Consider the following 25,209-nt stretch of genomic DNA (forward strand, 5'->3'; position numbering starts at 1 on the left):
TTTGAAGCAATGATAACTGAAATATTTGAGGCAATGATAAACCCCAAATTAACAATATGCATCAAATCACAGAATCAGGAATCTCAGGGAACACCAGGCAAGATAAATACCATATCTCTGCACCTAGCCATATCATATTCAAACTGCAGAAAATCAAAGACAAGGAGGAAAAAAACCTTGAAAGAAGCCAGAGGGAAGAACACTGTGCCTATAGAGAGGCTAGGGTAAGAATTATATGGGACTTTTCCTCAGAGACCTTGCAAGCAAAAGCGAGTAGGGTGACGTATTGAGTGTTGAAGGAAAAAAAACCTAGAACACTGTATCCGGTGAAATTATACTCAAAAGGCAAAGAAGAAATAAACTTTCTCAAACAAAAATAAATTGAGGGAATTTTTTGCCAGTAGACTTGCCCTGCAAGAAGTGGTAAAAGAAATTTTACAGAAAGAAGGAAAATACACATAAGAAACTCAGATCTACACAGAGAAAGGAAGAGCATTACCGAAGAGACAAATAGAGGTTATAAAAAAACACAGCTGTATGAACATTCGTTATAAAATTATTATTTCTTCTATAAATGTGTAAGATATACCACTAAAGTCATCTGAACCTGTAATTTACTTTGTAGGAAGTTCTTTAATAGATATAGGGCTATTCCTATTATGTTTAGGATAGAAAATTGTCTGTTTTATCATTTTCAAGTTTTTGGCATAAGGATATTAATAGAATTTTCATTTGATTTTGTAAACTAATACCATATTTGTAATAATATTCTTTATTTCACTTCTAATAGAGTTTAAGTTTTCTGTCTTCCTTTTCTTGATCAGTCATGCCAAAATTTGTTGACTTTTTAGTCTTTCAAATAATCAGATGATTTGTTAATCATCTGTTTTCACTTTTAAAAACACTATTCCTATATTGTATTGGTTTATAATTTTGTCCTCACTATTTCTTTTCCTCTAACTGCTTTGGTTCTGCTGCTGTTTTATAGCTTCTTAATTAAACACTTAGCTCATTTATTATCTTTGTTTTGTTCAATAAATGCACACAGGGGTGTAAATTTTCATTTAAATACTTCTTCAGTTTTAAAATGTAGGGCTTTTCTTATTGTTGTTAATTTATAAATATTTTATATTTTCCATTGTTATTTTCTCTTTAATTCATGAGTTATTTAGATTTATTTTAATTTTTCATATTTGTGGGGGTTGACTGTGTTTTCATTATTGATTTCTAACTTCATTATATTCTTGTCCAACAGCATTAGTGTCGAAATGGCCAGACCTAAATGCCCTTCTCATCCAAAGGCAATATTTTCTATCCTCCTCTCAGAAGTCACTATAATCTTCATCTTTAATCACAAACTATACTTCATATTTGTTTTTATTCAGAAGCAATTTGTACTGTCATATCAAACAAGTATCATTAAACTTATTGTGGTGTCACTATAATATTTAAAATTCTATTAATGGTCTCTTTCATATTTTTGTCTATTGTTAGTACCAGAGTAGTTTTGAATAGTACAAAAATAAGTGGCTAGCTGTTTCTCCTCTTCAACTTTCTGGAACAATTTTTGTAAAATTAACAAACCCTAAATTCAACAAATTTAATTAACAAACTCTAATTTTAACTAACCCCAACTCATTTAGTAAACAGCCCTGAAGGAAATTCCTCCCTTTTGAGTATTGCTGGTGTTTTCCCCACTCCCTCCTCCCTGCTAGCTGTGCCTGCCTCCCCAGGCGGGGCTGACATGCTAGATACCTCCTTCCCGAACTCCTTCAGCTAAGCATGAAGAGGGGTCCTGGGGGAGGTCCGCTGGGAGGATCTGGAACAATTTCCCTGCTTATACATAAGCAGAGAGGCATGGAAAGAGACTCCCTCCTCCTTGACCAAACCTTACTGTACCCACATGGGCACCTGAACTGCAGTAGCTGTCTTGTCTCCATGAGGGGTGAGCACAAGGTCCAAGGCCATTCACCAAGGAGGATGGAGCAGAAAGGGGCCTTGTGTGCAGGGGTCACTGAACCCCAGAGCAAATGACTTCTAGACTTCTTGTGTAAGAAGAGTAAGGGCTCCAATTTCTTCACATTCTCATCAACATTTGTTAATTTCTGGGTTTGTTTTGCTTTGTTGGTTTTTGTTTACACAGCAGTCTTAACAGGTGTGAAGTGGTATCCCATGTTTTCAATTTATGTTATCTGAATTAGTGATGATTAGTGATGTTGAGCATCATTTTATGTGTTAGCTGGCTATTTGTTTAGAGCACACCTCAGAAATATTGCAGGTTCAGTTCCAGACCACCACAATGAAGAAAATATTGCAATAAGGCAAGTCAAATGAGGTTTTTGTTTCCCAGTGCATATGAAAACTATGTTCACATTATTCTGTAGTCTATTAAATGTGCAATAGCACTAGGTCTAAAAAAAAATGTCCATATACCTTAATTTAAAAACACTTTATTGCTAAAGATGTTAAACATCATCTGAGCTTTCAGCAAGTCATAATCACTGATCACAGATCACCATAACAAAAATAATAATAATGAAAAAATTTGAAATATTATGGGAATCACCAAAATGTGTCACAGAGACATGAAATGAGGAAATGCTGTTGAAAAAAGTGGCACCACCTCACTTTCTAAAGTGTGTAACCTTTTCATCTTAAACTCTTTCTCTTCAAAATTTCAGGGCACTCCTCTCTCTCTGAGGTCACCTGCACTTGTTTTTCTCTAAGTAACTTTAAATAAAACCTTCACTCTGCTTCAAAAAAAAAAAGTGGCACCAATAGACTTGCTAGACGTAGGGTTGCCACAGACCTTCAATTTATAAAAAAATGCAGTATCTTTGAAGCACAACGAACCAAAGTACAATAATTTTGCCGGTATCTTTGTTGGACAAATGTCTACTCAAATCCTTTGCCCATTTTTTAATTAGGCTGTTTGAGGTTATTTTGTTATTGAGTTTTAAGCATTCTTTATGTATAATGGATATTAATCCCGTGGCTACTTTTTGCAAAACTTTCTCCCATTCTTTAGGTTGTCTTTTCAGTCTATTGCTCCTGTCCTTTAATGCAAAAAAGTTTTTAGTTTTGATGAAGTGTAATTTACTTATCTTTTCTTTTGTCGCCTGTGCTTTTAGGGATATCCAGGAAATCATTGCCAAATCCAATGTCATGAAGCCTATTTCCTATGTGTTCCTTTAAGAGTTTTGTAGTTTTAGTTCCTACATTTAGGTCTTTGATCAATTTTGAGTTGATGTTTGCATAGAGTAAGGATGCAAAACTCATTCTTTTGCAGTTTCTCAACAGATATCCAGTTTCTCAGCAGCATTCACTAAAAAGACTGCCCCTTCCCTATTGGATAGTCTTGGCAACTCTGCAGTAAGTTTTGAAATCAGGAAGTGAGAGTTCTCCAACTTTGTTCTTCTTTTTCAATATTGTTGTCTATTTGCAGCTCCTTAAAATTTGTATGAATTTTAGGATGGATTTTTATATTTCTGTAAAATCATTTTCATAGGAATTACATTGAATCTGTGGATCACTTCAAGTAGTATTTGTATCTTAACAATATTAAGTCTTCTAATCAATTAACACAGTATGTCTTTCCATTTATTGACATCCTCTTTAATTTCTTTCAGGAATATTCTGTAGTTTTCCATGTACAATTCTTCAATTTCCTTGGTTATTTCTTAAGTATTCCATTCTTTTTAATGCTATTGAATATAGAGATATTTTATTTTCTTTTTTAATTTCTACTACACAGGAAGTCAACTGATTTTTGCATGTTGGTTTTCTATCATGCAACTTGGCTGAGTTCATTTATTAGTTCCATCAGTTTTTTTGTAGACTCAGTAAGATTTTCTATAAACAAGATCATGTCATCTGCAGAGATAATGACTTCTTTCCATTTTGGACGCCTTTTATTTCCTTTTCTGGTCTTTTTCTTGCCCTGGCTAGAAGTCCAAATATTATGTTGAACAGAAGTGACAAAAGCAGGCATCTTTGTCTTTTTTCCTGATATTGGAGAAAAACTTTCAGTCATTCACCTTCAAATATGATATTAGATGTGGGTTTTTTTATGCTGAGTTATTTTCCTTCTATTTATAGTTTGTTGAGAGTTTTTATCATGAAAAAGTTGAATTTGTCAAATGTTTTTTCTGCATGAATTAAGATGACCATGTGTTTCTTTCCTTCTTTCTGTAATGTGGCATATTGCATTGATGATTTTTGATTGTTGAATGATCCTTGAATTCCAGGAATAAATTCTACTTGGTCATGGTGTATAATCCTTGTACTATGCTGCTGAATTTGGCATGCTCTTATTTAATTAAGGATTTTTGACTCAATATTCATAAAGGATATTGTTCTGTACTTTCCCTTTGTGGAATCTTTGTCTGACTTTGGTATCAAGGTAATACTGGTTTCATAGAATGAGTTAGAAGATATTCTCTCATCTTCAGTTTTTTGGAAGTGTTTTGAGAAGGATTGGTGTTTTTTTTTAATGTCTGATAGAATTCACCAGTGAAGCCACATGATCCAGGACTTTTCTTTGTTGGGAGGTTTTAAATTAGAGATTCAATCTCCTTACTAGTTACAAGTCTATTCTGATTATTTCCTCATGATTCAGTCTTGATAGGCTCTCTGCATCTAGGATTTTGTCTATTTCTTCTAGGATAAATTATCTAATTTGTTGCATATAATTCTTCATAGTAGTCTCCTATGATTCTATGTATTTTGTAGTATCAGTTGTAATGTCTCCTTTGTCATCTCAATTTTATTTGAGTCTTCTCTCTTTTTCTTAGTCTAGCTAAATATTTTTCTTTTTTTATTCCCTTTTCAAAAAAACAGCTCTTAGTTTCATTGATCCTTTTGCTTTCTGGTCTCTATGTCATTTATTTTGACTCTGATGTTTATCATTTCCTTCTTTCTGCTAACTTTGGTATTAATTTGTTCTTTTTCTAGTTCCTCATGATGTAAAGTTAGTTTAGTACAGATCTTAATAATTTCTTAATATATGCATTTATCACTATAAACTTTCCTCTCAAACTGGTTTTGCTGTACCCATAAGTGTTGAAATATTGTTATTTCCCTTTTCATTTGTTTTGAGTTTTTTTAATTTCCCTTTTTATTTCTTCTTTGACCCATTTATTATTTAAAAGTGTGCTGTTTAGTTCCCATATATTTGTAGATTTTTCCAGCTTTCCTCCTGTTGGTTTCTAGTTTATATCATTGTGGTCAGAAAAGATAGTTGGTATTTCAATCTTCTTAAATGTTCTAAGATTTGTTCCGTAACATATGATCTGTCCTGGAGAATGTTCCCTGAGCACCCTGGAATAATGTATATTCTGTTGCTGTTGGACAGAATTCCTATATATACCCAGATCCATTTGGTCTAAAGTGTAGCTCAACTTCAACATTTCATTTTTGATTATCTGTCTAGATGATCTTTCCAATGTTAACAGGGTGGTATTGAAGTCCCCTACTACTACTGTATTGTTGTCTATTATTTCTCCCTTCAGATCTGTTATTATTTGCTGAATATATCTAGATGCCCCAGAGTTGGTTGTGTATATATTAATGATTATTCTCTCTTCTTCATGTGGTGACCCCTTTATCATTAAATCATGAACTTCTCTGTCTCATGTTACTATTTTTGGCTTGAAGTCTGTCTTTTGTCTGATATAAATATGGCTATCCCTGCTTTCTTTTGGTTTCATTTTCTTTGATTTCCACTTAGAATGGAGTATCTTCTTCCATCCCTCCATCTGGAGCCTATATGTATCTTCAGAACTGAAATGAGTCTCCTGTAAGCAGCAGTTGGGTCTCCTTTATTTACGCAGCCAGCTGCTCTGTGCCTTTTGATTAGAGTTTAATCTATTTACACTTAGTGATTATTATTATTATTTATAGGTGAGGGCCTACTAATGCCATCTTATCATTTACTTCTTGTTGTTCTTAATCTCCATTGTTTCTTTTCCTGCCTACCTTTGTAAACTGGTGGTTTTCCATGGTGGTATGTTCAGTCTCCCCTTTTTTGTGTTTTGTGAATCTACTCTACTCCAGATTTTTGCTTTTGTGGTTACAATGATGCTTACATGAAACATCTCATCAATACAACAATCCATTTTATGCTGATAGCAATTTATCTTCATTTGCCTATAAAGTCTTCATTTTTACTCCTCCCCTTTTATATTTTTGATATCACAATTTGCCTCTTTTTGTGCTGTGAATTCACTAACAAATGATGGTAGCATAGTAATTTTTACGCTCTTTCCCTTTGATCTTCATACAATAGTTAAGTGGTTAACATATACAGTTACAGTTTTCCAATTCTGTTTATCACCTTTACCTGAGTGTTCTGTACTTTCATATGGTTTTACACCTCTGATTAGCATCTTTTCATTTCAATTTAACTCCTTTTAGCCTTTCCTGAAAGGCAAGTCTCAAGGTGGTGAACTTTCTCAGGTTTTGTTTGTCTGGCAAAGCCATTATTTCTCCTACATTTCTGAAGGATAACCTTACCACATAAAGTATTATTGACTGGCAATTTTTGTCTTTCAACACTTTAAATATGTTATTCCAGTTTCTCCTGGCCTGTAGAATTTCTGCTGAGAAATCTGCTGGTAAATTAATGGGGGCTCCCCTATAGGTTACTTTCTTTTTGCCCCTGTATGCCTTAAGATTCGTTATCATTGATTTTTGACAGTTTCATTATAATATGTCTTGGAGAAGATCTTTTTGCATTGAGATAATAGGATGATCTATTAGCTTCGTGGACTTGTATATCCAAGTTTTTTCCCAGGTTTGGGAAGTTCTCCAATATTAATTCTTTAAATAAATTCTCTGCCCCCTTCTCTTCTTCTGGAACACCAGTTATTATTGTATTTGTCTTTCTTATTGAATCTGATAGCTCTAAGTTCTCTCTACTCTCTAACTGAATTATTTCTCTATTCCTATCTTACAAGTCACCTCTCCTTTCTTCCACTGGTGCTGCTCTGTTATTGATTCTTCAACTCATTCACTGAATTCTTCAGCTCCAGAATTTCTGGTTGATTCTCTTTTATAATTTCAATCTCTTTGGTAAAGAACTCCTCCATTCATAATTTTACTCCTGAGTTCATCAGATCATCTTTCTGAGTCTTCTTGTAGTTAGCTGAAATTCTTCAGAATTATATTCTGAATTCATTATCAGATCACAATATTCCATGCCTTTGAGTTTTCTTGCTGAAGAATTATTTTCTTTTTGTGATACTATCGTTCTTTGATTTTTCATAGTGTTTGACAATATGCGCTTCTACTTTCACATTTGAAGTAGCAGACATCTTCCTTAGTTAAGAATTTATGTTTGCTTTTTTCTTGTAATTCAACATGCTGGCAACTAGAAATCTTTTTGTATTCCAGAAGGTGGCGCTATAGCTCAAGTTTCTGGTTTCTCCTATGGGAGCTGACTCTTCAGTATGAGCTTGGAAGCATTCACAAAGAGCTGGCATCAAAGTGGACATGTGGACCCACCACCTGGGCCCAGCAGGGGGATCCTGACTGAGACACGCCCCACAGGTCTGTGAACGGGCCTCCTGTTTAAATCCCACAGAGCAGGAGATGTGGTCCTTCTGTGTCTTGTATATTCTTGTCTGCCTCCTTCCTGTTCCTCTCCCTCCTCTGGTTGTCCCTCCTGATAAATACAAGTGCTGCTGGAGGGAAACGAGTCCTTCCAGGTGCAATCTGCACAACTGAGTCAGCCAGGTGCCACTCACCACTTTCACCTTTCACCTCCTCTGTCAGAGAGGTGACCCCTGACACCACCAAAAGTCCAGCACCTTGCAGTGTCACCCTGGGGAAGGAAGCCACCTTGGTGAGTTCCTCCTCTTCTGCTTCAAAACTTGTCTCTAACCTGCCCCAACGGCACACCCCATTCCCCCATCAGGCAAGCTGGACTGCCCCAAATTCTGTGTCAGAGTGAGTACCTGCCCAGTCATGCGCTCTTCAGGTTCCCTTTTCCCATAGCAGCAAGTGGGGGTGAGGGGGGCTCAGAGACTCCCTTGATCAGCAGCCCCCAGTAAGGTCCTCTCTGCCTACTTCTGGAAGCAAAGGTGCGTGCATAGTTTCAGATGCATAGAAACTCCCAAGTATGTGCACAGGCACTTAGGTTCACTTACGGATGTGCAGTTAGCTGTAAATCAGAATGAGAAAAAAGGAAGGGCTCACTGCCCAGATGCTGATGTCAGCCCTCCACCCTTCCACTTTCAACCACAGATCTAAGATGAGTCTGCTGTAAATAGCATGTAGTTGGGTCATGTTTTTTTATCCATTCTGCCAATCTCTGCCTTTTGGTTGGAAAGTTTAGTCCATTTAAATTTAAAGTAATTCTTATAAAGACTTACTTCTGCCATTTTTCTATTTGTTTTCTATATGGGCTTATATCAAACAATTTTTTGTCCCCCATTTCCTCCATTATTGCTTTCCTTTATGTTTGGTTGATTTGTGTAGTGACACGTGTTGCTCCCCTTCTCACTTCCTTTTGTGTATATTTTATAGATATTTTCTTTGTGGGGTTACATATACTATTCTGGTTATGACAATCAAATTTGAATTCATATCAACTTCAATCACATATAAAAACTACTCCCATACAGTTCCATATTATTGATGTCACAAATTAATCTTCATACATTGTATACCCAATAACATAGATTTTTTATTATTTTTATGTATTTGCCTTTTAAATCATGTGGAAAATAAAGTGGAGTTACAGACCAAAATTACAATAATATTTGTGTTCATATCTGCTGTGTATTGATCTGTACCAGAGATTTTTATATATTCATATGACTATTTGCTGTCAAGCATCTTTGCATTTCAACCTGAGGGACTATCTTTAGTATTTATTGTAGGGTAGGTGTAGTTGTTTTGTAATAAACCTCCTCAGCTTTTATTTACCTAGGAATATCTTAATTTCTCCCTCATTTTTTGAAGGACACTTTTATCAGGTACAGAATTCTTGGTTGACAGTGTTTACTTTAGGCACTTTAAATGTATCATCTGAGCCCTCTCACCTCCAAAGTTTCTGCTGAGAAATAGGCTGATAATCTTACTAAAGCTACCTTACATATGATGAGCCACTTTTTTTATGCTGCCTTCATCAAAAAGTTTCTTTTTGTCTTTGCCTTTTGACAGTTTGATTATAATATGGGTCTCTGTGAGTTTTTCTTACTTGGAATTATTGAGCTTCTTTTATTTGTACATTCATGTTTGTCATCAGTTTGGGAAGTTTGGCCATTATTTCTTCAAATAATCTGTCTCTCACTATGTTCTTCTGAGACTGTCATAGGGCAAATATTGGTCTGCTTGGTGCTATCCTACAAGTCCCTTGGAATCCATTCACTTTTCTTTATTCTTTTTCCTTTCTGTTACTCAAACCCAATAATTTCAATTGTTCTACCTTCAGGTTTTCACTTATCCTTTCTTTTCCCTGATCAAGTCTGTTGAACTTCCCTAGTGAATTTTTCATTTCAATTATTATACTTTTCACGTCTAGTAGTTCTGTTTGGTCCTTTTTATAATTTCTATCTCTTTGTTGACATTCTCATTTTGTTCATACATCACTCCCTTCATTTCTATCAGCTCTTTCGGTGTTTTCCTTTAGGTCTTGAGCATGTTTAGGACAGTTGTTTTAAAGTCTTAGTCTGGCAAATCCAGGGTCTGAGCTTCCTCAGAGGTGGTTTCTGTCCATTTTATTTTTCCTTTGAATATGCCATGTTTTCCTATTTCTTTGTATGCCTTGTGATTTTTTTTCTTGAAAACTGAGCCTTTGAATTTTACAATGTGACACCTCTGGATATCAGACTGCCCTCCCTCGGAGCTGTTTGTTCCTTTGTGTTTTGATTGTTAAAGGCTGTAGTAGTCCATTAGTTTTGAGACCTTTCCAAACTATTTTTGCAAAGACTAGTGCTTGTCCCGTGTGATCACTGAAGTATCTATCATTATAGCTGTGTTCAGCTAATGTAACAGGGATTTCCTTGAATGTCAAGAGTTCTCCCAGTCTTTGCCACTTGGCTCCATGCTGGGGAATTCCTTCAACATTTAGTTAGGCTTGCTTTGCGCCTAGGAATTAGCCCAAGTTGAAAGCTTAATGTTTTCTCATGTCTTTTCTGAGCTTGTATCTTGTCTAGACATGCATTTGGGTTTCTAATTTCCCCTTCATAAACAGCTGCTTTTGAATGTCCTAATTTCCCAGCTTCTGTTCAGGCCTTAGATGGCCTGCTGTCTGTCTCCTCCAGTAATCTCTTGTCCTTGGCATCTGTGAGTCTGTAGTTGCCTTATAGCTGTTAGGAGCACTGCCCACAGTTTTATCTCCTGAGTTCTGAGACAAGCAAACCAGCACCTTGTCTTAGTTTAGTATAGATGTACACAGTAATTTGCTAATAAAGTCTGCTCTGCTCCCTCCAATTTAGGGCAGGGAGCTGGGAACTGGGCTGCTGCTTCAAGACCACCAAGACCACCACCACACCGGCAGGAGTAGAAGGAAACATCACAAAACTTTCTGACCATTTTGAATACAGCATTTTCTTGATTGGGTGTTTGCTTGGTGGCTATAAAACTAGCTGTTTTCCAGAGCACTGACAAAGTTGGTTAAGTTGCTGGCAAAGATGGTTTCTATTTGTTTCAAATTTTTGTGGGAGAACAAGAGCTTAGAGCTTCCTAGGTCACCATGTTGCTCACACTGCTCTTCTCCCTGTTCTTTTTTTTATTTTACATTTCTTGAACTACTTCCAGTTCAGTGATCTTCTGAAACTAAGTACAGAAATTTACCAATTTACTAAATTATTTTAGCTTATTGGAATTTCATCACTTTAGCTTTCAGATATCACCCAGTATGCTTTGTCTCCACCAGCTTCTTGTCATGCACAATCCAATAAGCAAACCCTTCACCATTCTTCAATTCTCTGTTTTAAGTTTCATAAGAATAGCAAGATCAATCACAGTGTTCTTTCAGGCTTCAGTCCTGTCCTCTTAATTTTCTCACCAGCATCCCCCCAATAATCAGAACCCTGTATTACAGCTATTCTGGTTCTTAGTGAATCATTAACTAAGGTTCCCAAGCCATAAAATCTCCCAGGAAACACAATCAAACAGATGTCTAACAGTCCTACACATGCCAGAAGCACTAAGACTCAAAGAAGATAATTATTGCCTTTTAAGTGACATAGATTCATTCATTTCCCAAATTCCATTCTAAGAAAGATCTTTGGTTCCCTTAAATTTTTAAGTGGTATTTTACTTGTGGCAAAGAAAACCAGGAGATGGTTTATCAGAAAAAGCAAAGGTTTGGAAATCAAACAGACCAGCACTTAGATATTGATGTTGGAACTTACTAATGAAGAAAATTACCTAGTTTCTATAAAACTGTTTCCTCATCTGAAATAAATGGAAAACAAAAACAATTGCCTTGCAGGGATACCATGAAAATTAAATAAAATATCACATATAAAGTCCTAATACTGAATAAAAATTCCCTTCACTCAAAAAATTAAATAAATAATATAACTAGACTATGAGCCTTTTCCTCAAAGCTATTAATTCAAATTTTATTAAGAAGTATTCCATGGATGCCAAACTGTTGGTGTATACACTTTCTCTTTTCCATATGCTGTAATATCATATAAATGTGATGCGACATATCAGTTAGTTCTAGGGTGAATGTTTTCTAAGGTATTTTTGGAAGACAGATGGGGAGCCCACTAGAAAGACATTGGCACAAAGGATCAAGAAACCTTCTAAGAAAGACTTCTTTCTAAGGGAGGAGAGAGTTAAGATCCACAGATGTGGCCCAGATCCAATGAGTACAGTCAAAGGGCAAGGGGTTCTTTGCGTGTAGCATCGTGATATATGCTACCTCTCCACCCAGCTCCCTGAGCTCATGTCTAGGGAGAGCCTCCTAGGGAGAGAGGAACGAATAAAGAAAGTAGAAATAAAAGTTTTTCTTTTATAGAAATAAATGCTATTTCACTTGATTTCTTCAGGCCATCCAGGGCAAAGGCCATTGTTTTATACTGGAGATATGCAATGAGACACAGGCCAAGGAGGGAGATCTCCAGCTTTGGTGCAGTGTAAGGCTGATGGCTTAGGAGCCAGGCTAGGCAAGAGGCACCCTTACCCTGGAGCCTGCTCATCACAAACAACAAAGAGCACGTGGCAAAGGACACACACCAACGGCACATCTTTCCCTGAGAGCAGGTGCTGACTGGTGCGGCCTGGTGCCCCCACCTGGCACCACCCAGGCCCACCCCTCTCTCTCCATCTCTTGCCCAATGTCCTCAGCACAATAGGTGCCATGTCAAGTGCTACCAAAGTGGGCAGGTGGGCCAACACTGCCTGTGCATATAGGGAGGAATTAACAAGGAGAAAGCACAGGTCTGAGAAAGGACATAGAATTCACACACATAATTTGAAAAGTTAACTTACATTTCAATCCTTCCTCAGAATAAGGGCAACAGTTCCCTGCTTAATGAAGTATTGATGCTCAGATGATGCCCAGATGCACCACCTTGCTGAGGCCATTGTCTCGCTTTCCTTGGGTCTATTCATGGCTCCACAGGGATCCCCTATCAGCACAGCACTAGCACAGTTGCTGAGAAACCACATGGTGACTGAGAAATATTCTGCAATACTAACAGTTTGTACTACTCTTAAATCCATGTGTGTTGGTCTAGATGTAACATACATGAAGCATAATGCCAGTTCTTTACATTGGCAACTAGATGGACACTGAGTGCTAGAACTGAAATACTTTTATGTTTATAAAAGTATAAATATAATAAAAATTATGTAAGATACAACAAAATTTTAATTGAATTTAAATTTTCACCTTTATTTCAATAATTCTGTTTGAAAATCAGATATCCATTGTTTAGAAATTTGCACTTCTACTTTAGTTTTAGTATTTGAAAAGAAAATAATTTTTCCAAAACATGAAAAAAATGATGTTAATATTTAAGAATTTTACTTGTTTCAGTTTATATTTTTATAAAAATATTTCCATTCTAATCATTTAGATCATCACTGTCCGCTGAACACAAATTATGTAAAAATCTTTATTATATCTACATAATTAGTGATTTAACTAGATTTAAGCAAGAAAAGATAAATTTTTATGTGGTCAATGTGTACTAATTGTGTATATTTTATTATCCTTTCAAACATCTACACAACACCCAGATATATGGAATAGTAACTAAATCCATTTTTGATATTTTACTTTCAATCATATAAAAATTATAGCTTTACATATATTTTTATTTTGTCATTATAAAGATATTTATCAGAAAAGAGCAATGAAATATGTTCATTTGTTAACTGTTAGTTTGATTTCTAACTTTGAATAGTACACATGGGGTGTATGAAGCACAGTTGTTAGGGGCAGCCCAAATGGAGGGACCAAAGACTCCTAAGCCTCAGGACATTAGAGTTCAAACAGTTCTGGCACCTATGGGAGAAATCCCCCCTAACCCCAGAACAGAAAATCAAGAAATATAGATATCAGGTAGCTTAGAGAATCAGCACCCCAGTACATGGGAGACAACCCCTAGGGGTGCCCACAATAGCTGGGAGACATTTAAAGATGGACTAGAACCCAAAGTCTAATTGTGTGTGGAGATATATACAGGAAAATATTCTTGCACTTCTTTCTTTGTGACTTTATTTCTACACCAAGACCAGGAAGCCCAAAAAATCTTGAATTGCATAAAGAAATAGAAAAGGCACTCTCTTACCCAAAACTTCCAGAATAATATGCTCTGCAAACATTTAGACATATCTTAATTTTGCTGTAATACACAACTTAGTATTCAGATAACGACAAAGTGAAACCCTCTAAAAAAGCCAATTTTGCTGAACTACACACATCTACCAGAAAAGAAGCCATAAACACAAGTGGTGAAAAGGCGAGAGATCACTAAGTTCCTGGGGGTCTTCGTAGCACTTGTACCCAAATTATCTGTGCCCACCTGTCATGGCCATCTATAAGATGATCCTCTCAGAGGTGATCAGTTGTTACAAATATAAAGCAAATCCAGAATCTACTCCTGAGAATTATTTGTGTAGGACCTAATAGCTAAGAGGGATAATAAAACAGTTGTTTACAGGAAACCCAATTAAAAACCATCAGCATCCAAAGCAAGATATCCTGTGGGTAGTGGACTGGCAAAGATTCCCACCATGGCAAGGCATCTGCTGTTTGACGGCTGCTAAGGAGACAAAGCAAACCCTGAAATGCAGGCGGGTGCAGGCCCCTGTGTTCCCGCCTTTTGCTTTAAGAGCCTGCAGCACAAGGGGGCCCAGCTACCAGTCCATGTTGTCAGTTGCTGAAAATCAGTCCCCGTTGTCCTGCAGCTCTTCTGCCATATACCCCCTGATTTGATTTGATTTGTTTGGGAAAAAGTGTTTTAGATGACCCAGATTGACCATGGAATATTGTGTTAAGTACATGTGTTCCCCAGGAATCTATTTTTTTGCTAAAAAGACCTAAGTAAACTGAAAGTGCACTAAAATTGTCAACAGACAAAACTGATAATAGCAAACATTGTAGCATTCTCAATTATCAGATTCCTACAGAGGTAAAGGACCCCAAACATCCCAACTGACCTTTCTGTTCCTATGTTTTCATTCTTTCTAGGGTCTGAGAAACATGGGCAACTGCAAATAATTAGGGTATAGTAATTTCATGGAACATTATTTCATCTCAGTGTTTGGGTGTTCAGTGTTCTTAAGGAATTCAGAAAGTTGCTTCTCTGTGACATCTCTGACTGCAGAGTGAGGGGTGATTTTTAAACAATATCCTTGAAGTTAAGCAACACAGACACCATTCATTTTCATAGGATAGTAGCTCAAATGTTAAGCTTAAAAGGATGCTAAATTTACATGCAGAAATATGTAATAGGAAAGAAGAGAGAGAGGGAGGAGGGACAGAAGGAGGAGAAAGATTTTTGATGCATAATCTACAATAAGGCAAATTTTCCACAGGAATAAAAATTCCATTAAATTGGTACACAAAGTTACAGATGACAGAAAATCTGGTAGGTCTGGGGTTTTAACCATTTGGAATAATAAAGAGACTTGCAGAGGACAGATAGCAGCAACACGAAGCTGACTGAATAAAATTCAGTCACAATTTTCACAGACAGTGTGATTGTGGAGACCAGGATTTGGCAGACTCTTTTGTAAAGAGCCATTACAGTAAACATGTGAGGCTTATAGGCCATTCAGTCTCTGCTTCAGCTTCCTGCCTCTGCCATCACACCTTGAAAACAGCCACAGAGGAGACATAAACAATGATGTGGCTGTGTTCCAATAAAACTTTGACTTATAGACACTGAAATTATACTTTTATGTAACTTTCATGTATCACAAAATTCTTCCTTTGATTTTTTTCAAACATCAAAAGATGTAGAATCATCAAAAGGCAGAATCAGTTCTTAGTCTGCAGGCTATACAAAAACAGGGGGTGGTAGCCAGCTTGGGCCACGGGCTGCAGGAGCAAGGTCGTATGTGAGACAGGAGAGAAGCTAACCAGCCACAGGGGAAGAAGAAGCAGGCATGGTCTTGGCAAGGACAGTGACCAGCTCCATCCCCCATAGCAAGAGGTGTGCCATGGCTGGAGAACTGGGACCCAGCCAGGCCAGTGTCAGCAGCCCAGGACTGTCTTTACTAAATGGATGGCAGCAAGTCTCTATGTAAAGGCAGTACTTCTAGTGGGGCAGGTGGTAACAAGAGGGGACATCAGTTTGAAATGGGGGCCTCCAGACATAAAGACTGGGGACCTAGGGAGACATGGCAGGGTCCAATGGAGACCTAGGGAGCTGGCAAGGTGATCAAGGCATGGCCCAGCGGATTCAGGTCCCAGTGGAAGAAAAGAGCTACCACTCAGTAATCAGGGAAGCAAACTGTGATCAGGCACGCTCAGAGGTGTGCCTCCCCAAGTGCTCCATCCCAGTGACCCGAAAAGGGCTTAAAGCAGCAAGACAAGCACTGTTCCTACATTCTGGGAGGTGTAATGCTCCTCATATTCTGCCAGGCATTTTCCAGTGAACTCAAAATTTGGTTGAGACTGAGCATGCAATGGAGTAGGACATTGAAAGGCATTGACTGATGAGTATCATTTGAGGGTGCACTCCAATATAAAAGCTAATAAAGCAGTTCACAAAAGAGATAGTTACCTTGAAGAATACATGGCCTCTTAATGGCTTTCAGGATTCTTGGGCAGCTTGAATCTTTAAGACTCTCAAGTGCTCAGATAAACCATGCAGGCTTCTAGCAACAAGGTCTCCAATCTGACAAGTCACCGCGTTCTGCTCAGACCCAGGAGGTGCTCCACTCTGGAGGAAGGCGTCTGGATGGAAGGCTCGTTTTACCTGGAAGTTCCAGAAGCCAATGGAAGGCCAAGATGGGAGGGACTTAGAAACTTTAAACATCTGGAGAGATCTTCAGGTCTTTAAATGTGCAGTGGGCTGAAACAGGCCCTGTGGACCCAAGATGCAAACTCAGAGCCCAGGGTGACTTAGAGTCTTATCTAGATAAGAAAGATAGAAACCGTCAAATAACTGACAGTCTTTTCTAGTGCAGAACTCATGGAACATACCACCAACTGATTCATCAACACGACTCCCCAGCACTTGGGAGGGGGAACTACTGAACCATGTCAATATCATTTTAGGAGGTGTGGGCTGACGGTCAACTCCAGAGTATAATCTTTGCCAAATAAAAAGTTGTAGATATTTATTAAGAGGAAAACAGTCCAACAAATAAATGAAGATGGAGAATTAGCACTGGAAAATAGCAAAAATTACTTATAGTTGGCCTAAAGAAAATATTCTAGTTATGGAACACTGTATATTCCATACTACAGAAAAGCAATCAAGTATATGGTCAGAAAGAAGTAGAAACAGAGAAAAATAGAGATGTGTTTGAGGAATTGTATTCAAAAGAAGGTGTTTCTTTAAATAGCGGTTCATAAAGTTACAAAATGATGGGGAAAGGTCAAATGGAAGAACACAAATTGGAACTTTTTAAAGGAGTAGTGCAAACTTAGAAGGCTGTACCATTTCTGGAAAAGAAAAATGTTTTGTTGAATAGGAAAAACTCTGTTCCTCAAAATTAAAAATAGAATTTCCACATGCTCCCGCAGTCCCACCTGGGTGTAAATCCAAAAGAACTCAAATCAGGCTCTCAAAGAGATATTTACAGCCCCATGCCCATCACAGCATTACTCACAGCACTCATGGGGTGGATGCAAGCAGCCCAAATGCCCATCATCATCAGAACAGAAAAAGAAAATGTGGTATCTTCATGTAATGAAATATCATCAGCCTTAAAAAGGAATGAAATCCTGGCCCAGGCTACAACACGGATGAACCTTGAAGACATGCTGCTCAGTGAAATAAGCCAAATATTGCATGATTCCATTTATATGGGGTGCCTAGAGTTGCTAATTCATAGGAACAGAAAGCAGAAAGGTGATTACCAAGGGTGGGGGAAGGGAGTGTTTAGTGGGTGCTGCAAGATAAGAAAGCTCTGGAGATCTGTTCCACAATAATGGGACTACACTGAACACTACTGGGCTGTACACTTAAAATGGAGACAGTATACGGCTTATGTTGTTTATCACAATAAAAAATAACTGTAAAATACAAAACTCTTTTTAAATGTGATGAATACATAATCCAAAATTATTAAAAGGAATGAATGGTTAGTTTTAATAAAAAATAGAACTTAAAAATTCAAACAAACAAACAAAAACAAACCAATGGTACTGAATAAACACAAGGAAAGCCCCAAAAGTGTTGAGTTTTTCCATTGGAATCCCAATGGGTAACTGCCATGTTTGGACACTTCCATGGTGTCCTGAGACAGAAAAGGCAGACTGAGTAATTGCTGCCTCCTGTTTCCCTGCTGGCCAGCAGCAAGAGAAAGGCCCAGGCCCCACCTGTCCTGTGTGTGGTGACTAGGACCCCAGCCCCGCCTGCCTACCTGTCTGTGCCAGCCTCGGTCCACCTCCAATCTGTGACCAGCAGGCAAAGATATCCCAGAGTTCAAAAAATAAGTGACTTATCTTTGTCCAAAATTATTACTTTGCAGAAGACTAATTAGGAAATTATTCATCTGAAACACCTTTAGTTAAAGACAAAAGAGATCATACATCTTCATATAATACTAGGAACCCATTTTAAAAGGCATTTGGGGTCTCCTGTATTCTCCAGGCCACCTGGAGATAAGAAACCTTCTTCACTTAAAATGATGAGACTGGCCAAAGATTTTTCTATGCTACACCGACAAAAGACAAAAAAAAAAAAAAAAATCAAGTGGACACAGCAAAAGCTCTGAAATGCTCCAGAACAAACTTGGAAATCTCTCATTCCAATTGAAAAACTCCTCCCATACAACAAATCATAATAAAACTTGATCACTTTTATATTCCCAGAGTCTGACACGTGAAGATCAGACAACAAATCATTTTTTAATTGGTAAACAAGTAAATGAAGGATCCTACTTTCTCAGGAATTTGATCAATAAGTGAGGCCTGACAACATCAGAGTGATTACTTTAAGAAAGACACACAGATATGTGGAGACTCAACGCTCCTACTGTACGAATGCCATTGCTCCCCTTGGTAGTTATGATCACTTAGACATGTAGGGCGAAAAGGCACCCAGAGGGATTTATTTATCCATAAACAAATGAGCTGCATGGGATGCTGTCCAGTGGGTGTGCACATGGAACATGAATTCACTCTGTGCCCCATGTGGACTAGGGGGAGGCAAGTGCCATGGCAATGTGTCCAGGTTGTGGGTGACCCTCCCATATGCTTTTTATTTTTAAGTAAAAATGCCTCTGGAAATAATTTTACTGCCTGCTCACCCCAGAGCAGCAGCTACAAGGCCAGGCCCCCCAAAGATCGGGTGACTTCAAGTCTTACCTCGATCTTGTTTTTGAGGATGTTTAAGATGACCTTTGGATAAACCACTTTGGTTTCCTTGCTTATATAAGGAAGTTTAATAGTAGTACCTACCTAAGAGGTTGATAATGGGAATAAATTAAATAATGTACATAAGCCCCTGATAAAATATGGGGCATAGAATTAGCACTCATTAAATGCCAGATTTTTTTAATTATTATCCAAAATGTAGCATAGCCCTCAGTGTGTGCTATTCCAGAGATAACACAAACCATCCATTTCTCAATGCATGGCACAGGACTGGATTGCTGACTTCCAGGTGCATGCAGGGACGTGGCCTTCTGGTATTTTAAAAGGCTAGGCCCTGGAGAGTTTAATCATCCTGATTCCCCAAGCTGGTTTCTGTAAACACATGGTTGCATGATACATGGGGAGCTGCACCTAAAAACCGACAGAGATTCCCCAGGTCCTCAAGGACTGGCTCAGTTCCCACCCAGAACCACTCTGCACAGCCTTTGCAGTCCAGCACATACGACATCTGATGCAGTCACAGTGCAAGGAGGCTTACACAATCTGCCCACCACACACACTCTGAGCACATGGGGCAGATCACACAGCTGCTGCTGACTCAGACATGGACAGATTTCCAAAGTGGAAAACGGCACCATATGATTTCTCCCATATTCCCCTTTGAACTGAAAGCTTTCCATCACCCACCGCCTCTGACCCATCAGGTTCCAGCTGCACCAAATGCATTTCTGGGCTAAGTAATGGGTTTGGAACAGCTGTAGACTCTTAGACATGGTTTTATATATGGGAAATTGCTGACCATTCTCACTTGGTCCGGTATGGTCCCACCCAAATTTGCACAGCATTAATGGAAGCCCCAGGATTTGACAGTCCTGACGTTGCTGTGGCCGCCCCTAAAGAACCCAAAGAGCTAAACAAGCAGAGCCAGCACGAGTGCAGGTGTGGAAGCCACATGAGGCCTGGAGGAGTGAAGCGGGGACGCCAAGTGAGGCACAGAGCCTGGGGAGCCTGCCAGTGGAGCCAGGCTACTGGGGCTCTAGCCAGGCTGCCTGTGCCTCAGTTTGCTCAATGGAAAAATGGGGACAATAACTGTACCCACCTCATAAAGCTGTGCTAAGGATTAAATGAGTCTTTATACAGTCAATGATCAAAACGAGAAATTTATAGAAGCCTCCACCCTACAGAAAAGAGCTCAACAGTACCTGAAGCTACAGTAAGGCTCCCTGCTTGGACGGGTAGAGAAGAGATCTGGGAACCCTTGAGTGTCCCTGTGCAGATCCTGTGGGCATTTGCCCATGCCAGCCCTGAATAACCTGTCAACCCCTCTGGAACATTCCACTGGAATAAGATCCCTAAGCCCCTTACTTAAGGAGGCCCCATTGTTTTCCCTACATCCCATTTTCATCAGAGCACCAACCACTCTCCGTCATCATCTCATTTCTTTTTTTGGCAAGGTGCTTTTCTCCCTCACACACTAGAAGGCAAGCTCCAAGAAGGAAGAGGCCTCACCTGTCTCCTTCTGGTACATAGTAAGTACTCAATAAACATGCAGAAGAAAGGCAGAGATGGAGAGCGGGAGGGAGGTGAAAGGGAGGAGGGACGCTAACACCGCGACAGTCCTGTCGCATTCCTCAGGGGCAGACCAAGCTAAAGCGAGGACACCATCCCACCGCACTGAGAGCACTGCCCCTTCGGGCGTGCCCCATAAACATTTCCTGGCCAGCGTCCAGTCAGACTCCTGGCGCCATTTTCCTAAATGACTGAATTATCTAGTAAAAATGGAATTGGCACCAAACCAATAATTTAAACATTGCAAAGATTATCAAGTTGAGGTAGAGCAGGGAAATGGGACAAGGGTCATGCCATTATAAAATCTACTTAGCCTGTGAATGAAGGCCTCACTTATTCTTTAACTTAACCTTTATTTTGTTCTCCTTTCTTCAAGACCTTAATCAATTGTAACATTGTAATCAGGACGGAATACAGACCTCTGGAGTGTAAATGAAGCACCGTGGATAAAGAATGCCAAGATCCGGATTAACACAGTCACCTAAATGACCCTATTCTTAACGTAAACCTTCAAAGGAAATATTAATCACCTGTATACATTATACTAACCCCAACCCCAAAGGCCCTATAAAACCCCAAACCTACACCTGTAAGAACACCTCCTCTCTGAGGTCACTTGCCCTCCTGAGTTCATGCTGTCCCTTTAAATACAATGCCCCCTCCCTGAAGTTGTCTGCACACCCCCTTTGAGTGCACACTCTGTTTTAAATAAAACTTTCTTGCTGCATAAGCCTATTGTACTTCAGCTCTGAATTCTTTTTCAAGAACTCACCAACCTCCACTACCAGTGGTATCTTTGTCACTTTGCTATTTCATTCATCTTTCTAGCCATAAACACAATCCTTTTCTCTCTCCGTTTTATTCAGACCAGTAGGGAAGTGGCTTTGGAAACCTCTGCGTGGGGAAGGGCCTGTCCTTTCCCATTGCAAGGGTGACTCAGAAGGGATTGCGCCATTTGATCACGTTCTTTAGCAGCCTGCCTGAACGTCTCTTTTCCCTTGCTTTAGAAAGTTCCCAGGACATCAAACTAAACTCTATCCAGTCCCCACTGCTACCCCAAGTCCTGGGGTGGTAGGGACACAGTTCCCATGCCATGCAGATCCAAGTGGACATTGGAAGCCAGGTAACCCTGGCATTAGGAGTTGGCAAGAGAATTGCCGCATGCCGAGCAGGAGTTCAGTGAACTTTCCCTTTCTCCCTCTGTTCTTCCTTGCTCTCCAATAGCCTGCACGGCTTCACAAACCAAAGAGCCACTCTTCCCGGCACTATGCAGCACTGACACTTGCTACTACTTCTGATTTAATGACTTCCTTTCTTACCTGCATTTGTCGGACCTGTTCATGAATTCTTTCCCAGTCAGTCAAGAGCCCAACCTGCCCGATCTGGGCTGAGGTTTCCCCTAGCACACTGGAAGAGACCTGCCCAGATGGGACAACCTGACAACAAAGTGCCTTATTTAAAATTTTTCCTAGTTCATTTTCTGAAGGAAATGTACATTTTAGCCAGTGACTTTGGCCTGCCTTTCTGTATGTATCATATTTCTAATCACTGCACTGCTAAGGGGAAATTATTGTCTTTAGAGGGAGAACATAGAGTTGAGATAACTTCTTGAAACTGGCTGTGAAAATTTATGATAGTCCACCAAAAATGAATGATTATCTTACTGGAATTTCCTTATGCCCTCAGTCCTCAATTTGGACTCTTCTAGGTCACAGGTTTATATGCCATTCACAGTAAGCCCTCCAGATTTGATCACCCAATATTCTAAACTTTGGACACCCATTGTATGCTCTCCCCACCCATAAGAATTTTAAATGCCTTCTGACCTTTGGTGCTACCTCAATCCTCTCCTTAATTAAAAAGAAAGGAAAAGAAAAAAAAACTAACCTAGCTCCAAGGTAGCCACAATACACAAAGTATTCTTAAAAGGATTAAATGACAAGTATCAGCTAAGAGAAGCTTTCCCGTTATATATTCTGCAGAAATGAGAAAGCACTGGAAAGCAGAGGGAGCCCAAAGGAGAGAAGTCTGCCACTCAGAAAAAGTCCTTTTAACCAGATCCCCTCCTACGCAGAGAGGCACTGGTTGTCTGTCCACCAAGGCAGCCAAATCACTGTGAGACACCTTCCGTTTGCCCTAAATCCCAGCACGGGATTACAGAATTCTAGAATACTGGGGAGGGGAGGAGGAGAATCTGAAAAAAAATACCCAAGCCAACTCACTCACCCCAGGAGCCGGGAAGCTATGGGCACAAGGCAGGGAGCAGGTATGTGAGGGCCAGGCTTCAAGCACCCCACCAGCTCCCAGCCTCCCTGGGCTCCCTGGATGCCAGAACAGCCCCCCCGGGCAGCAGTCTTCAGTCTCCTCTCAGGGCACCCTCCTCCCAGATGCCACCCTAACCTGGGGCCCACGTGCCCCCCTGTCACTGGCCACCCCCTCCACTGCCATCGCTATCCCATGCCTTCCTTCTGTTCCTTCTGCCAGGAGGCAGGCTCAGTTTCTTATGACAAGCAAGAGCCACCTTCCTGAGACAGAGGAGGGAGGCTTGTTAGGAGTTAGGTTGACCAGAACCACGGACTTAAGTTGTACTGACGCCCACCCAACACCCGCTTTGGTGGTCACTGCTTTCTGCACAACAGGCACCAGTGACCAAATCCTGTCCAGGAGTCAGGAAGACCAGGGGCACAGACACCTTCCTCAGGAGACACAGTTTCTTTGCTGGACCTTTGTTCCATTATCCTCAAAGGGCTGGTAAGGCTTTTTTGTCACAAGACATTTTTAAGGTCCCTCACAACATATGCCTTCAGTTTTCTAACAAGATACAGTCACATCTCTAAGAAATGCAACATCCTAGAAAACATTCTACTCAAGTTTTAAAGGTAATACTGGGTTATGGTGTCTACTATCGTCAAGTAATCACACACATGCATGCATCCCAAACATGCATAGACAGTTACCGCCACATTCCTGGGCCATGTGGGAATCCCCGGTCAGAGTTACAAAGCTGAATCTTTCTGAAGCCTCAGCTGCTCTGTAGGATCCCAGCACACATCCATAGCCCTAAAATAATTTAGGAGCCTTCAGGATACTGTGTGTGGATTCAATGAGGCACTCAAGTCACCTAATAAGCAGTGACTTAATTACCTAGATTTTTGGCTTTTCTCACTATGTTGAAATCACCTGTTGCTGCCGCTGTTAGGTACTGTACCTCGGCCAAAGGTTTGATATTTGTGCACTTGACACATTTATTCACTCCCAGGCCTCCTGTCCTGCATTCCTTGCTCCCCACCCAAGTACAGCCTTGCTCATTTCTGGTTGCACGTTTGCTCATGCAATGTCCCTCCCACTTCTTCCAGGTGGCTCTCTACCTGTTCTTCAAAGTTTACCTCAAAAATTTTCCATAAAGCTTTTTCAGGTTCCTTCCCAGACTGTATTTATTGCTCTTATAAATCCCAAAAAGGCTTTATATCTCATCTGTGGCACAATCACACTCTGAGCTGCATTGCAATGTTACAGAGTTGTCTCCAGAGACCATGAGCTTTTTGAGGGCAGAGGATATAAATTACTCACCTCAGAATCCCAAGAAGTCTCTAGCTCGTATCTTCATACACAGAAAACAATCATTACATGTCATTGATTAACTCTCAATTGTTCATTGCTCTTCATCTCTGGAAAACTGAAAAATTTGCAGACCATCCTGTAGGCCTTTTGGGAAATGACCAGTTACATTTCAGGGGGTTCTAGGGTTGTCAGCTACAGTTAAAGGAAATGCCAATCATTAGAATATCCTGAAAACTCTAAGGCATATTAACATAACTATTATGCTCTTATTCCCTCTACCCAAGTTTATTATTCTTAAACATTCAAACAAGTAAATAAATAAATTCTAACAAACAAATATGGTACAAAGAATCCAGAAGCCAAAAGTCCTGTGCCATAAATATTAACCCCCAGAAATCTAGATTTCCACTAGGGTTTGGTCTGCACTACTGATTCATAGTCCAAGATAAATCCCTTTAAAGTGCAACAAATGGTTTTAACATGAACCACTTACTACAGCCAGGATATCCTTACTATTCCCTCTTTTAAAATACCATGTCCTAACTATAGTAGGATCTTCACTTAGTCATGAAATATATACTCATTGGGCACTCACTTTAAGCAATGTTATAGACATTGACATTACAATAGTAACAAAGAAGAAAAAAGTGGTTACCCTTGTAAAGCATGTATTCAAAGAAATGCTCATAAGTACAGAGAAGATACTCAATAAACATAATAATCAAGTAAATCATGTCATGTTAGAAGGTGGAAAATTTAAGGATAAAATAATAGGTCATATCTCACACCGTAAACAAAAGACTAACTCAAGTGAACCATAGATCTAAATATCAGCGGACACTATAAAACTATTAAAAGAAAACACAGGAGTAAATCTCTGTAATCTTGAGTCACTCTACCTTTTAGCTATGACATCAAAAGCATAATTGGTTGAAGAGAAGACAGATAAACTGGACTTCATCAAAATCAACAAATTTTGTGCTTCAAAGGACACCATCAAGAAAGTGAAAAGACAACTTAGACTGGGAGAAAATATTTGCAAATCATACATCTGATAAGGTACATGTATCCAGAATCTACAAAAACTTCTTTAATGCAATAATAAAATGATA

Source organism: Manis pentadactyla, chromosome 3 (assembly GCF_030020395.1).
Source record: "Manis pentadactyla isolate mManPen7 chromosome 3, mManPen7.hap1, whole genome shotgun sequence".
NCBI classification, from domain to species: Eukaryota; Metazoa; Chordata; class Mammalia; order Pholidota; family Manidae; genus Manis; species Manis pentadactyla.